The sequence below is a fragment of the Arachis ipaensis genome, chromosome B6, assembly GCF_059453495.1.
Source record: "Arachis ipaensis isolate K30076 ecotype BB chromosome B6, ASM5945349v1, whole genome shotgun sequence".
NCBI lineage: Eukaryota > Viridiplantae > Streptophyta > Magnoliopsida > Fabales > Fabaceae > Arachis > Arachis ipaensis.
This window is the reverse complement of record NC_142441.1, coordinates 119,599,473-119,613,275: the sequence shown is the minus strand read 5'-3', so window position 1 is coordinate 119,613,275 and position 13,803 is coordinate 119,599,473. Positions and strand designations below refer to the sequence as shown.

At 38.0% G+C, this 13,803-nt stretch overlaps 1 non-coding gene across 1 annotated transcript; it reads left to right on the top strand.

Annotated features, from left to right (window-relative positions):
- The first annotated feature begins 8,961 nt into the window (after positions 1 to 8,961).
- LOC148562480 (small nucleolar RNA R71) lies at positions 8,962 to 9,065 on the top strand. Its single transcript, XR_015886667.1, has one exon. It is a non-coding gene; the product is annotated as a small nucleolar RNA R71 (small nucleolar RNA).
- The last annotated feature ends 4,738 nt before the right edge of the window (positions 9,066 to 13,803 follow it).

The window sequence follows — 13,803 nt, the reverse complement described above, 5'->3', positions numbered from 1 at the left end:
TAATTTTTAATCAACATTTAAGATTTAATTATTAGTAAAATCATATATTAATTTTATAAAAAATATAAAATAATATATACCATTTTTAAAAATAAATCATTTAATCTTTAATTCTTTTATAAAAAATAATTCTTTTAATTATCTTAGAGATTTTAATCATTTAATCATTTAATTCTTTTAATTATCTTAGAGATTTTAACATTTTAAAATAATTTTTTTACTTACAAAAATTTTTGTATTTTGTGACAAACAAATAACTTGTTACAAACAATATTGAATTTTGTGACAAATTAATTTTTTGTTACAAAATAATTGGAGTTTTTAAAACAAATGGACATTTTGTTACAAAATATTTTAAACTTTTGAAACAACTTCATCTTTTGTTACAAAATATTTTAAAATTTTGCAACAAAACAATGGTTCATTACAAAAGCCAATATAATTTGTAACAAAAAAATCAAGTCGTTACAAAATATCAAAACATTTTGTAACAAATTGTATTGTTGTTACAAAACATTATTATTATGTAACAGTTACTAATTTTTGTTACAAAAGAATAATTTTTTGTAACAATTTTAAATTTGTTACAAAGTTTTTGTTACAAATGTTCAATTTTCTTGTAGTGCTCGCGTCAAAGTTTAGAGTCGGCAAACCTTTTATTTTTTAAAAATAGTTTATAAAAATTAATTTTAAACATAATTTATAAAAATTATTTTTTAATAGATAATTTTTTAAAATTATAATATTCATGTTTAATAAATTAAATTAAAAATAAATTTTAATAAATATAAGTAATAATAATTATATTTAATAAAATAATTTTTAAAATTAAAAAATTATAAAAAACATAAATATTTTTTAAAAAATTTTTACTAAATAAAAAATATAAATACCTCTCTAAAAATTTTTACCGAATCAAACCAAAATAATAGGTTTATTGATCTTTAGATCTCCTTTAGCCACCAAAAAATGATTGTCTAGCTATTGATATGGCCAAAATTAGTTTGCTTATCAGTATTATTTACTAGAAAACTATAGACACTTTATGTCTTGGGTAAGTGATGTGGGGAAAACTTGTCTCTCAACAAATCTTCCTTCGACAAGTGTACCGAAGTTGTCGTCAAGTAAAAACTCACAATAGAGTGAGGTCGAATCCCACAGGGATTGATTGATCAAGCAACTTTAATTAGAAGAATGTTCTAGTTGAGCGAATCCAGAAATTGAGTTGAGAGTTGCAGAAAATAAAATGGCGGGAATGTAAATAACAGAAAAGTAAATGCTAGAATTAAAGGACTGGAAGTAAATGACTGAAAATAAATTGCAGAATTATAAATGGGAATGGGGGATTTGCTCATAAAAGTAAATCGCAGAAATTAAAGAGAATGGGTAAGATTAGAGATGGGGAGTTCATTGGGCTTAGGAGATGTTGCAATTCTCCGGATCAAGTTCATTTTCATCTCTTCCTCAATCAATGCACTCATTGATCTCCTTGGCAATCTTAAGTGATTGAATTGTAATTCCTTGCAATTCAATCTCTCAAATCTTGATCAATAGCCAATTTCTTGGTCAATTGCTCATGAGAAGAGATGAAGTATGGTCACTGATTATACCACATGCATTTCCCAAACCAAGTATTGAGAGGGTTACAGTCACATACCCATCCAAACCCAATTTGGTCCAGCATGAGAAAGCATTTCTAGCTTGATCTCTTCATTCCTCTTCCAAGGTTCAAAAGAGATCCAAGTTTGAATAGCTTCTCTTCCAAGATAACTACTCAATTGGATGAAGATCGAAAGCTTTCAAGTAAAATCAAGAGGAAAGATAGAAGAAGAACAATGAAAATTAGTATTGATCCATCAAATTACAACAGAGCTCCCTAACCCAATGAAAGGGGTTTAGTTGTTCATAGCTCTTGAAAATGAAAACAAAGATGGAGAATACATCATAAAACTAGAAATTGCAAAGAAAGTAAAATACAGAGAGTGGTTCTTCAGCCTCCAGAACTCCTTTACAATTCAAAGCTACTCCTATATATACTACTCTTCTCAGCTTCTAGTTCACTCTTCAAGTCTTGGGCCTTTGGATCTTGAGTTTGAAGCAGTTCCTTTCTTTATTTGGGCTTGGCTTTACTTGCAGAGAGAAAGTGCGGAGTGGGCAGAGACTTAAGCTCAGGGCGTAAGGAGTGTTAATCATTTAGTGAAAGTCCAAGTTCAGGAACGTTAGTGACACTTAACATTGTCACTAACATTCCAATGCACCCCTTTTGCCTCACGTTAAAACCCACGTTAACTAGGTTAACGTGGCTTTTAACGTTGCCTTGTCAACCTTCAAGAACGTTAGTGACACTCAACATTGTCACTAACGTTCCAGTGTGCCCCTTCTTGCTTCACGTTAAAGCTCACGTTAACTAGGTTAACGTGGCTTCTAACGTGGCCTTTGCCATCCTTCGAGAACGTTAGTGACATTCAACATTGTCACTAACGTTCCAATGTGTCCCTAGGTCTCACGTTGGAGTCTATGTTAACTAGGTTAACGTGGCTTCTAACGTGGCCATCTTTTAGCCATCCCAACGTTAGTGACAATGTTGAGTGTCACTAACGTTGGCTCATCCTTCATTTCTCATCGTTAGCTTCCACGTTAACCAAGTTAACGTGAAAGTTAACGTGACTCTTGGGGGTTGTGTGGTTGCTTCAACGTTAGTGACAATGTTGAGTGTCACTAACGTTGTCGACAACTCTTCATCCTCCACGTTAGTTCCCACGTTAACCAAGTTAACGTGGGAGTTAACGTGGTACTTTGCACCATAGGCCAACGTTAGTGACAATGTTGAGTGTCACTAACGTTGGCTTCTCTTCCCCCCTTTAACGTTAGAGGCCACGTTAACTAGTAACGTGGCCACTTATAAGTGATTGCCAACGTTAGTGACAATGTTGAGTGTCACTAACGTTGGCTCAACTTCTCTTCTCCACGTTAGAGTTCACGTTAACTTGGTTAACGTGACTCTCTAATGTGGGCATTGATGGATTTTTTGAGAGTGTTATTGGCAATCACTTTTCTCATTAATCTTGCAAGTTACCTCCCCTTTTCTTGCTTCTTTTTGGTCCTGAAATCAAGCAACAAAATGCATCAAAGCTCTAGTCTAAGTCATGAGTAATGCAACATAATATTTGTCACTAAACTTATGCAAAATCCTCATGAAATCATGTGAAATGCACAATGTATGCTTGAGTTAAGGCATAAGTGAATATTTACCCAAAACTAGCTTATTTCCTAAAGAAATGCATGAAACTAACCTAAAAACAGTAAAGAAAAGGTCAGTGAAACTGGCCAAGATGCCCTGGCATCACAACACCAAACTTAAAGCTTGCTTGTCCCTAAGCAAGTACTGGAACAAGAGAATGATGAATGGAATATCCAGAGGAATGAGTCATCCTTGTGGAAGTCATATTACTGATTTTATGGTGGTTTCATGCATAGCAACTTAGGTTCATTCTATTACTGGCTTTCAGACCTTTATTCTGTCCTAAAACACCCACTTTGTTCATATCCCATGAGACTTTTATTCATTGATCCTTTTATTGTTATTTCAAGGGTTATTTGTGTTATTTAGGCTAAGTGCTCTGTAAGGGGGCAACTCTTTAAAATAAGCTTTCAGCCAACACTCCCGAACCAGTTGGTTCAAGGTGCTAGGTGTTGAAGCACCCCTAAGGACTTACTCCCTCAAGTCTCTCCACCATACATACACACTACAGGCATTTAGTTTATTTATTTTCTTTTCTTGAGACCTTGGTGTCTAGCACCTCTTTGGGTTACTAAGTGTTCTGTAGTGAAGGGTACTCTTGATAGTGGACTTTCAGCTGATAATCCCGAGTTAGTTAATCCAAGTTACCAAGTGATAAGGCACCCCTAAGAGCTTATTCATCCAAGTAGATCCCTCACACAGGAGCACCACAGACACTTGCCTCAAGATTAAAACCATTGATGCCTAGCCTTATTGCTTACTCTTTTTCTTTTGTTTTTTTCACTTCCATTATTCTTTCCCTTTTCTCTTATTAGGATCTTGTCATATGCTCAGTCTCATGGGTATATCCAAAGTCAAGTATTCAGGATAGATAGTTGTCCTCCTAACCTTGTGGTTGAACCAACTTAGCTAACTTATGACTACCCCAAAGATTCATGAATGCACTTCCACAATATGAACTCCACTCCGGTCTTTTAAAAACATAATCCTTCTCTTCTTCAATTTGATTTAAAAAGGGACAAGCTTACAAGAAAGGGAAGTAATGATGAAGTGACATAAAGACCAGTGCACATAGACTCTCTTCAATACCAAAAACTAAAAATAACATGATTTGAAAAAGGTTTAAACATAACATGGAAGCAAGTTCTATTTCATACAAGATCTTCCTTATTTAAAACACAGAGAAAGATGGAACAAAGAAGGAACTCCACCACCTTTTACTGTTGTGGGTGTCCACGCTCTTTTCCTTGCTTGTCCTCCTTGTTTCCTCTTGCATTTCCTTGCATCCGTGCCAATCTTGCTTGCTTCCAATCCTTAAGTGCCTTCCTCACTGACCCATGACTCTCTTCCACCCTTTGTCTTTCCTTTCGTGCTAATTCATCCTTCATTTCATCATACTTGGCTATTCCTAGATGCAATATTGGCAGCTGTCCCACTAAGTAACTGAGCCTGGCTTGAGTATTTATCTGATGTCCTGTTTGACTCATGTAAACTCCTTCTGCGAATGCCCTTTGCTCGTCCAATAGTTCTGCCTGTTCTATTTGTCTTCGATGCATCTCATGTATGTGTGCCCCTTGATGTGCTTGGATGTTGATTAGCCTCTGAGTGGATTCTTGTCGCTCGTTTTGCCTTTGTTCCATCCTGTTGAATGCTTCTCCCCATTGTTGTCCTTGGCTTAGTTGCTGTTCCATCATTTGCCTTTGCCACTCATCTTGCTGCCCCATCATCTGTAATTGAAGCTCTTTCTGTGCTCCTTGGCTTTCCAAATATTGTCTAGATAAGCCATCAATGGCTTCCTGTAATTGGTGCATGTCCAAGGTCTGTGGTGCTTGTCCCTCTAAGACTTGTCCTTCAACTACTTGAGGAGCTGTCCTCTTTCTTTGCTTTCGTTGAGGCAGGGGGAGTGCTGCAGCATTCATCCTTCGGACCGTTATTGAAATGCCTTCCTTTATCCAAACGGGGTCCTCATCTTCAAAAACCACTCTAGCTTTCTTGCATATTCGGTAAATGGTGCTAGGGTAACCTAATGTTCCTCTTGAGTCGCTTTTCTCTGCCATCTTTCTAATTCCTTGAGCTATGATCTCATGAACTTTGATTTCTCCTCCCTTGAGTATACAATGCAACATTGTTGCTCTCTCGAGATTCACCTCCGAGTTGTTTGCAGCTGGGAGAATAGACCTCCTTACTAGCTCGAACCACCCCTTAGCTTCAGGAGTGAGATCTGTTCTCTTAATGAACTTTGGTTTATTTCCTGCACCCCTTTCCCAGTCAGCTCCTGGTACACAAAGGTCTAGTAAAAGCTGGTCATAGTTGGGGTTGTTGTCCAATCTTGAGTGGTAACTTTCTTCTTCAAATGGTATAGACCGTAGCTTCAATGCCCTCATTACACTCATGGGACCAAAATCCACCATTGTTCCTCTCACAAAGCTTGTATATGACTCATCTTTCTTATCATACCTGACTGCATTTGCATAAAATTCTCTTACGAGATTTGCATTCACCTTAGTGACCGGGTCAGTGAGGAGCTCCCATCTTCTCCTTTCTACCTTCTCTGTGATTTCGGGGCATTCAGTCTTCTTAACTTGAAATTCCAGCTCATAAATGATTTCCTTATCAACCATCCACCCGTATTGCAATGCATGATGCAAGCTTCTAAATCTCTTCTCATCATATGGGTGTTCTTCCATGGGTTCCTTCCCCTCCCTTCTCTTAGAACTTGAAGATGCCATGAATGATGATTTAATATGTGAAGGTGGTAAGGTTGTGGAGACTTTTGGTTGTTTAGGGTTTTATGGCAATGAGGAGAGTGAGGGGAGGAATGTTTATAATTGGATAGGGGGTGTATTGTACCGAAATGAAGAGTGGTGAAGGTGTGTGATGACAATGAAGGGTGGTATGGACAAGGGTTGTTTATATAGAGAAGTTGTGAGAGAATGGAGGGTGTAGATTGATGAAGTGGTCACTTGATGGACGGTTGGGGTTATGCATGGCTAGAAGACAAGGATCATCACTTTATGATGGGGATTGCTCGGTCTTCTAAGGGTCCCTTTTTTTAATGTTGCATGGCAACATTTTCCAACGTATTCCCTCTTTAGAACAAGTGTGTAACCCCTCTTCTTTAAGTGGCGAAATCTCCCCCCTCTAATTGTCCAATCAATCCCTTTTTATGCTTCTTTTCCTTTCCTATAAAGATTTGAAATAAGGAAATTAATAAAAAAATCAAGACTCTACGGCTAGAATAAAATGAAAGAAAGAATTTGATTGTTAGTTTATGAATTCCAACTAACTAACTAACTATTGGTGGGTCCTTATATGCATTTTGGTGGCACCATGGGGTGACACCAAACTTAGTTTGAAGCAATGTGATGAAAAATTTTGTTCAAAGCTTCCAAGACTAGCATGCATCTTGGTTTGCTTTGAACACCAAACTTGTTCTTCACTATATACTGCATGATAAAGACTTCACCAAGTGTTTGTCAAGTTTGGGTTGAAATCATAAAGATTGACTTATTCATTATCATCTGAAAGCATATAAAACATGGGTTGCCTCCCATGAAGCGCTTCTTTAGCGTCACTAGCTTGACGTTTTTCTTTCATCACGGTGGTTGGTAGTGCTTAAAGTCCTCCCCTCTTGCTGTGGACTTGTATCCATTGGTTGGATCAATGATCTCCACATGTTCCAGGGAAAGAACTCTGTTGATAGTGAAGACCTTAGGTAATTGAGATGGCACAGTAGGGAGATTAGGGGGAATATCTGGGAAGTAAGCCGAGACAACTCTATCCCCTGGAGAGAAGTCTTCCGTAGGGATCTTCTTGTTCCTCCATCTCCTTGGTACCTTCTTCTTTATTTCTTTTGAGGTTGCCTTCCCCTTGGTGACCTCTTTTCTCCAAGGAGTTGTGATGCTGTCTTCACCTGCCTCTAGAGGTTTGGGTTCCTCCAACTTTTCCTTGAGCTGTGGCAATTGCTGTTTTCCTTGTTTGTTAGTTAAGGGGGTCTCAGAACGAACTGGCTGTGCTTCAGTGCTTGTTTCCTCCTTTAGTGTCTCATTATCATTTGTGCTTAGTTCCTTGTCCTCTTGATCTGTTTCTTGTGAGAGTTTAAAAACATTGAAGCTGAGTCGTTCATCATGGATTCTCAATATTAGCTCCCCTTTCTCTACATCGATAAGTGCTCTGGCCGTAGCTAGAAATGGTCTTCCCAATATGATTGGGTGAGTGTGACTTTCTTCCATGTCCAGAATGACAAAGTCTGTTGGGAGAAAGTACTTCCCAACCTTTAGCAACACATTTTCCACCACTCCTATTGCTTGCTTTTGAGTTTTGTCAGCCAGTCTGATAATGACATCTGTAGGCATTATCTCATTGATCTGCAGCCTCTTCACCAGGGATAAGGGCAGTAAGTTGATGCTGGCCCCTAAATCGCATAGTGCTCTGTCGAACATATTTTCACCTATGGCACAAGGGATATGAAAACTTCCCGGGTCTCTTATTTTTGTAGGAAACTCAGGTTGAATAAGGGCACTACATTCCTTGTTCATCACTATAGTCTGCCCTCCCTTGAGTGAGCTTTTCCTGGGAAGAAGTTCCTTCATATACTTGATGAATGCAGGCATTTGTTGAATTTCCTTGATGAATGGTATGTTCACATGCAGAGATGCAAACAAGTCTAGGAACCTTGAGTATATTCTTTTTCCCACAGCACCATTGAGCAGTTGAGGGAATGGTGCATAGAGCTTCAGCAGCTCTTGTTGTGAGATTTCTGGTTCTTTGTGATCTCTATCCTCCTCCTTTGTTGAGTTGTCTTCAGGTTGTTTGCACATTTTGCCTTGCTTGTCTTCAATCTCTTGATCACTTGTAGTGACCATTTTGCAATCTTCCCATCTTACTTTCTTTGCTTCTCCCTTGGGGTTTTTCTCAGTGTCACTTGGGAAGCTATCAGTAGGTTTGGGAATCTTCTCAGCTAAATATCCCACCTGGAATTCATCTTCCTAATGGTTTCTCCCTGGCTCTTAATATTGGCTCGCACCTCCTCTTTGAACACCTTATTTTCTTGAATCTCTTGGAATATTCCTTCAAGTAAGGCTTCAATCTTAGAGAGCCTGTCATCAATTGATGAGTGGTTCAGAGTAGATGTGCTGTTTTGGTTTTGATAAGTATGTGGAGAAGTGTTGTTGTGGGGGTGTTGAGATGTCCTCTGGGTGAATTGTTGGTGAGCTGCATTGTTGTTGGAGTTGTAATGTCTCTGGTCTTGGTTTTGATCTTGCTCACTTCCACACCCAAAGTTCGGGTGATTTCTCCATCCAGGGTTGTAAGTCTTGGAGTATGGATAATAGTTTTTCCTTGGTGAATTCCCAATGTAGTTGGCTTGCTCCTGACTCCCTTCTGCTTCTTGGTTTACTCCTTCTTGTGTTGTTGATGAAGTGGAGATTGCTGCTACTTGGTTCATCTCTATCTTCTTGGTGAGGTCAGCCAGCTGCTGGGTAATGAGCTTGTTTTGGGCCAACAGAGCGTCTACATTGTTTAGCTCCATCACTCCTCTTGTGTTCCCTCTTTCGGAAGCATAGAAGTAGTCGTTTTCTGCTACTGTTTCAATAACATCTATGGCTTCCTCAATGGTATTCTTCTTGTTCAAGGACCCTCCAGATGAATGGTCTACTGCCTTCTTTGACTCATAAGAGAGCCCTTCATAGAAAATGTGCAGCTGGACCCATTCGTTTAACATGTCAGGTGGACACCTCCTTGTTAAGTCTTTGAACCTCTCCCATGCTTCATACAGAGTCTCACCATCCTGTTGCCTGAAGGTTTGAACCTCAGCTCTCAGCCTATTGATTCGTTGAGGAGGGTAGAATCTTGCTAAGAATTTATTCACCACATCCTCCCAAGTCGTCAAGCTCTCCCTGGGGAAGGATTCCAGCCACTTGGCTGCCTTGTCTCTGAGTGAGAAGGGAAATAAGAGCAATCTATAGGCGTCAGGATGAACACCATTAGATTTCACTGTGTCACATATTCTCAGGAAGGTGGTCAAATATTGGTTGGGATCTTCTTGAACACCTCCTCCAAACGAACAGTTGTTCTGAACAAGGGTGATGAGCTGTGGTTTAAGTTCAAAGTTGTTGGCATGGATTGTTGGCTTTTGGATGCTACTTCCACAATTGCCTGGGTTTGGATTAATGTAAGAGCCCAAAACTCTTCTATCCTCCCCAGCATGATTTGCTCCACCTCCTCTGCCATGGTTGTGAGTCTCTTCTTCATGATGATTTTCCATGTTTTCTTCCATGTTTGGTTCAAAGTATTCCTCAAAGTATTCCTCTTCTTCTTCAGCACTAACTACTCATTTTCCTTTTGCCTCCCTCCTTAGTCTAAGGAAGGTTCTCTCTGATTCAGAATCAAAGGAAGTTGAAGCCCCGCTTCTTCTCCCTGTCATACAACCAACAAGTACAAACAAAGAAAATAGGTGCAGACAGTATTTGTGTCAGAGTTATTGTTAGTTGTGGGTGATGCAATATATCAAACAGTTAGTGGGTTAGCAAAAAGAATTGAAAATAACAAAGAAAAACAAACGGGTAGAGGGAGAAGGGAAGAAGTTTAGCTAAAACAAAAAGCAAATCTCTCAAACAGAAAAATGAAATTCACAAAATAAAATGCTCAATTTAGTGATCTTCCAATCTAATCATTGTTGATGCACAATCAATCCCCGGCAACGACGCCATAAACTTGATGCGGGAAAAACTTGTCTCTCAACAAATCTTCCTTCGGCAAGTGTACCGAAGTTGTCGTCAAGTAAAAACTCACAATAGAGTGAGGTTGAATCCCACAGGGATTGATTGATCAAGCAACTTTAATTAGAAGAATGTTCTAGTTGAGCGAATCCAGAAATTGAGTTAAGAGTTGCAGAAAATAAAATGGCGGGAATGTAAATAACAGAAAAGTAAATGCTAGAATTAAAGGACTGGAAGTAAATGACTGAAAATAAATTGCAGAATTATAAATGGGAATGGGGGATTTGCTCATAAAAGTAAATCGCAGAAATTAAAGAGAATGAGTAAGATTAGAGATGGGGAGTTCATTGGGCTTAGGAGATGTTGCAATTCTCCGGATCAAGTTCATTTTCATCTCTTTCTCAATCAATGCACTCATTGATCTCCTTGGCAATCTTAAGTGATTGAATTGCAATTCCTTGCAATTCAATCTCTCAAATCTTGATCAATAGCCAATTCCTTGGTCAATTGCTCATGAGAAGAGATGAAGTATGGTCACTGATTATACCACATGCATTTCCCAAACCAAGTATTGAGAGGGTTACAGTCACATACCCATCCAAACCCAATTTGGTCCAGCATGAGAAAGCATTTCTAGCTTGATCTCTTCATTCCTCTTCCAAGGTTCAAAAGAGATCCAAGTTTGAATAGCTTCTCTTCCAAGATAACTACTCAATTGGATGAAGATCGAAAGCTTTCAAGTAAAATCAAGAGGAAAGATAGAAGAAGAACAATGAAAATTAGTATTGATTCATCAAATTACAACAGAGCTCCCTAACCCAATGAAAGGGGTTTAGTTGTTCATAGCTCTTGAAAATGAAAACAAAGATGGAGAATACATCATAAAACTAGAAATTGCAAAGAAAGTAAAATACAGAGAGTGGTTCTTCAGCCTCCAGAACTCCTTTACAATTCAAAGCTACTCCTATATATACTACTCTTCTCAGCTTCTAGTTCACTCTTCAAGTCTTGGGCCTTTGGATCTTGAGTTTGAAGCAGTTCCTTTCTTTATTTGGGCTTGGCTTTACTTGCAGAGAGAAAGTGCGGAGTGGGCAGAGACTTAAGCTCAGGGCGTAAGGAGTGTTAATCATTTAGTGAAAGTCCAAGTTCGGGAACGTTAGTGACACTTAACATTGTCACTAACGTTCCAATGCACCTCTTTTGCCTCACGTTAAAATCCACGTTAACTAGGTTAACGTGGCTTTTAACGTTGCCTTGTCAACCTTCGAGAATGTTAGTGTCACTCAACATTGTCACTAACGTTCCAGTGTGCCCCTTCTTGCTTCACGTTAAAGCTCACGTTAACTAGGTTAACGTGGCTTCTAACGTGGCCTTTGCCATCCTTCGAGAACGTTAGTGACATTCAACATTGTCACTAACGTTCCAATGTGCCCCTAGGTCTCACGTTGGAGTCCACGTTAACTAGGTTAACGTGGCTTCTAACGTGGCCATCTTTTAGCCATCCCAACGTTAGTGACAATGTTGAGTGTCACTAGCGTTGGCTCATCCTTCATTTCTCATCGTTAGCTTCCATGTTAACTAAGTTAACGTGGAAGTTAACGTGACTCTTGGGGGTTGTGTGGTTGCTTCAACGTTAGTGACAATGTTGAGTGTCACTAACGTTGTCGACAACTCTTCATCCTCCACGTTAGTTCCCACGTTAACCAAGTTAACGTGGTACTTTGCACCATAGGCCAACGTTAGTGACAATGTTGAGTGTCACTAACGTTGGCTTCTCTTCCCCCCTTTAACGTTAGAGGCCACGTTAACTAGGTTAACGTGGCTTCTAACGTGGCCACTTATAAGTGATTCCCAACGTTAGTGACAATGTTGAGTGTCACTAACGTTGGCTCAACTTCTCTTCTCCACGTTAGAGTTCACGTTAACTTGGTTAACGTGACTCTCTAACGTGGGCATTGATGGCTTTTTTGAGAGTGTTATTGGCAATCACTTTTCTCATTAATCTTGCAAGTTACCTCCCCTTTTCTTGCTTCTTTTTGGTCCTGAAATCAAGCAACAAAATGCATCAAAGCTCTAGTCCAAGTCATGAGTAATGCAACATAATATTTGTCACTAAACTTATGCAAAATCCTCATGAAATCATGTGAAATGCACAATGTATGCTTGAGTTAAGGCATAAGTGAATATTTACCCAAAACTAGCTTATTTCCTAAAGAAATGCATGAAACTAACCTAAAAACAGTAAAGAAAAGGTCAGTGAAACTGGCCAAGATACCCTGGCATTAGTAAGATCAAGAAAATTGAAAAGTAAGATGGTTATTTTATTCTGTTAGCATATAGAATAAAAAAATTATCAAAAATAGAGTTCTTGTAGTTGGTTAAACTAATGCAGCTTATAACAACTTATATAGCCATTATATTCTTTACTCTTGCGGTGTATATAAATGAGCATGGTATCAATGTAAATTCAACTATTATTGAATTTTCACTACAAGAAAAACATCCATTCAAATACACTTGAAGAGTGTAACTAAAAGTAAAAAAAAATGATGTCTTAAGTTAAGGTTACGTTTTTCAGACTACGGAGACGCTTTAGTGAGGATACCTATTCCGCCGTTGCCTATTCTCAAAGGCTACGCTTTTCTGCACCAAGGGCTACACTTTTGGCGTTTGGGAATAGGGTGCGCTTTTCAAGTGATGCTATCCAGGACCAAAGGCTACGCTTTTTAGTTTGCATTTTTACTAGAATAGGCTACGCTTTTCAACGCTACTGCATCACCTGTAAAGCATAGTCACATTATATACCATGACTACCGTTTATAAGTGTAGCCTTAGGTCCGTCATTTTATTTTTGTATACTATAACTACTGTATATAAGTGTAGCTTTAAGTCTCTCATTATTTTTTTTATTTTCTATATATATATATATATATATATATATATATATATATTAATAATTTTTTTCTAAAATCTAATATTTAATAATATAATGATATATAATCCTATATTTTTAATTAAATTAGTGAAATATTATAAAATAAAAATAAATACATAATAATACTATGCAATATTCTTTAAATAATAAAAATTATCCTAAACAAAATTTAGGTTGCCATAATAAATTAGCAGCCATAAGATCTTCTATTTGGGTATAATACAAATTATTTCTCTAAAAATAAATTACTTCAAACATAAGATCTTCTATCTGGGAATAATACTAATTAGCAGCCATTATTCTAGCAAGTAAGCAAACATCCCTTGTCACTTCAGGAGTCACTTTCTGATTATCCGAATCATCATATCAAACATGAATTATATGCTGACCCTTCCATTTTTAATGTATATTGAGAGAATGTTTCTTGCAACAATTAAGATCATACTATCGTGATCACCACCCATCCAAGATGAGAATTGAATAAGAGGAGCATTGTAAGGTATACGCTCATTTATCCCTATGTTCTTCAAAGCTGTATCGAGCCGACACAGAAATTTTGGCACTCCCATCCAAATTGTTTCGAGAAAGTAGCTCATTCCCTCTCTCATCTCATCTTGTGGTGTTAGAGGAGTTCTTTTGATTTCATCCGTTCGAAATGCAGCTTGTGTAAGAATTGCAATTAATCAACCGGTTAATTAAGTAATTAATATTGTCCAAATTAGATTCCGAAAATTTAGAGAGAGAATTTGAGGATTTAAAGGTGATTTGGACTCAGTGGATTTTTCTGAGTCAGAAAATGTGCTTTCTGCGAAAAATCGTGAAAAACCGCGAACCGGCAGTTGAACCGGTTGAACCGGTTCAAGTCTGCCCGGTACCGCACGAGAAAAAGTGAAAACTGTTAAAAACCT